Below are 3,144 nucleotides of genomic sequence, written 5' to 3'. Positions count from 1 at the left end.
CCTTACAGGCAATACAATGGAACTAAATTCATATTTTTCACTAGTTACCCTGAATGTAAATGGGCTCAATGCCCCAATCAAAAGACACAGGGTATCAGATTGGATAAAAAAACAAGACCCATTGATATTCTGTCGGCAAGATACTCATTTTAGACCCAAAGACACCCCCAGATTGAAAGTGAGGGGGTGGAAAACCATTTAATATGCTAATGGACATCAAAAGAAAGCTGGGGTGGTAATCCTTATATCAGACAAATTAGATTTTAAACCAAAGACTATAATAAGAAATGAGGAAGGGTACTATATCCTACTTAAAGGGTCTATCCAACAAGAAGATCTAACAATTGTAAATATCTATGCCCCTAACATGGGAGCAGCCAATTATATAAGCCAATTAATAACAAAAGCAAAGAAACACATCGACAACAATGCAATAATAGTAGGGGACTTTAACACCCCTTTGCTGAAATGGACAGATCATCTAAGCAAAAGATCAACAAGGAAATAAAGGCTTTAAATGACACACTGGACCAAATGGACTTCACAGATAGATTCAGAACATTCCATCCCAAAGCAATGGAATACACATTCTTCTCTAGTGCCCATAGAACATTCTCCAGAATAGATCACATCCTAGGTCACAAATCAGGTCTCAACCAGTACCAAAAGATTGGGATCATTCCTGCATATTTTCAGACCACAATGCTTTGAAACTAGAACTCAATCACAAGAGGAAAGTTGGAAAGAACTCAAATACATGGAGGCTAAAGAACATCCCACTAAACCAGGAAATTAAAGAAGAATTTAAAAAATTCAAGGAAACAAATGAAAATGAAAATACAACCCTTCAAAATCTTTGGACTGCAGCAAAGGTGGTCCTAAGAGGAAAGTATATAGCAATACAAGCCTTTCTCAAGAAACAAGAAAGGTCTCAAATACACTACCTAACCCTATACCTAAAGGAGCTGGAGAAAGAACAGCAAATAAAGCCTAAACCCAGCAGGAGAAGAGAAATAATAAAGATCAGAGCAGAAATCAATGAAATAGAAACCAAAAGAACAGTAGAACAGATCAACGAAACTAGGAGCTGATTCTTTGAAAGAATTAACAAGATTGATAAACCCCTGGCCAGACTTACCAAAAAGAAAAGAGAAATGACCCAAATAAATAAAATCATGAATGAAAGAGGAGAGATCACAACCAACACCAAAGAAATACCAACAATTATAAGAACATATTATGAGCAACTATAGGCCAGCAAATTAGATAATCTGGATGAAATGGATGCATTCCTAGAGATGTATCAACTACCAAAACGGAACCAGGAAGAAATAGAAAACTTGAACAGACCCATAACCATTAAGGAAATTGAAGCAGTAATCAAAAATCTCCCGACAGGGCGCCTGGGTGGCTCAGATGGTTAAGCGTCTGCCTTCGGCTCAGGTCATGATCCCAGGATCCTGGGATCGAGTCCTGCATCGGGCTCCCTGCTCCTTGGGAGCCTGCTTCTCCCTTTGCTTCTCTCTCTGTCTCTCCCCACCTCTGTTGCTCATGAAAAATAAATAAAATCTTTAAAAAAAAAAAAGACTGTAAGCTCAATGGACAAAAATTATAAAAAAAAAAAAATCTCCTGACAAGAGTCCAGGGCCAGATGGCTTCCCAGGGGAATTCTACCAAACATTTAAAGAAGAATTAATACCTATTCTTCTGAAACTCTTCCAAAAAATAGAAATGGAAGGAAAACTTTCAAACTCATTTTATGAGGCCAGCATTACCTTGATCCCCAAACCAGACAAAGACCCCATCAAAAAGGAGAATTATAGACCAATATCCCTGATGAACATGGATGCAAAAATTCTCACCAAAATACTAGCCAATAGGATCCAACAGTACTTTAAAAGGATTATTCACCACGACCCAGTGGAATTTATTCCTGGGCTGCAAGATTGGTTCAACATCCACAGATCAATCAATGCGATACGATACATTAAAAAAAGAAAGAACAAGGGGCGCCTGGGTGGCTCAGTCGCTAAGCGTCTGCCTTCGGCTCAGGTCATGATCCCAGAGTCCTGGAATCGAACCCCGCATCAGGCTCCCCGCTCTGTGGGAAGCCTGCTTCTTCCTCTCCCACTCCCCCTGCTTGTGTTTCCTCTTTCGCTGTGTCTCTCTCTGTCAAATAAATAAATGGAATCTTTAAAAAAAAAAAAAGAACAAGAACCATATGATCCTCTCAATAGATGCTGAAAAATCATTTGACAAAGTACAGCATCCTTTCTTGATCAAAACTCCTGAGTGTAGGGATAGAGGGTACATACCTCAATACCATAAAAGCCATCTATGAAAAACCCACAGTGAATATCATTCTCAATGGGGAAAAAAAATGAGAGCTTTTCCCCTAAGGTCAGGAATATGGCAGGGATGTCCACTATCACCACTGCTATTCAACATAGTACTAGAAGTCCTAGCCACAGCAATCAGACAACAAAAAGAAATAAAAGGCATCCAAATCAGCAGAGAAGAAGTCAAACTCTCACTCTTTGCAGATGATATGATACTCTATGTGGAAAACCCAAAAGACTCCACCCCAAAACTGCTAGAACTCATACAGGAATTCAGTCAAGTAGCAGGATATAAAATCAATGCACAGAAATCAGTGGCATTCCTATACACCAACAACAAGACAGAAGAGAGACAAATCAAGGAGTCGATCCCATTTACAATTGCACCCAAAACCATAAGATACCTAGGAATAAATCTAACCAAAGAGGCAAAGGATCTGTACTCAGAAAACTATAAAATACTCATGAAAGAAATTGAGGAAGACACAAAGAAATGGAAAAACGTTCCATGCTCATGGATTGGAAGAACAAACATTGTGAAGATGTCAATGCTACCTAGAGCAATCTACACATTCAATGCAATCCCCATCAAAATACCATCCACTTTTTTCAAAGAAATGGAACAAATAATCCTAAAATTTGTATGGAACCAGAAGAGACCCCGAATAGCCAGAGGAATCTTGAAAAAGAAAAGCAAAGCTGGCGGCATCACAATTCCGGACTTCCAGCTCTATTACAAAGCTGTCATCATCAAGACAGTATGGTACTGGCACAAAAACAGACACATAGATCAATGGAACAGAAT

The sequence above is a fragment of the Callorhinus ursinus genome, unplaced genomic scaffold (assembly GCF_003265705.2).
Source record: "Callorhinus ursinus isolate GAN/ISIS: 27379988/994484 unplaced genomic scaffold, GSC_fseal_2.0 scaffold4, whole genome shotgun sequence".
Classification (NCBI taxonomy): domain Eukaryota; kingdom Metazoa; phylum Chordata; class Mammalia; order Carnivora; family Otariidae; genus Callorhinus; species Callorhinus ursinus.
This window is presented reverse-complemented; position numbering follows the sequence as displayed.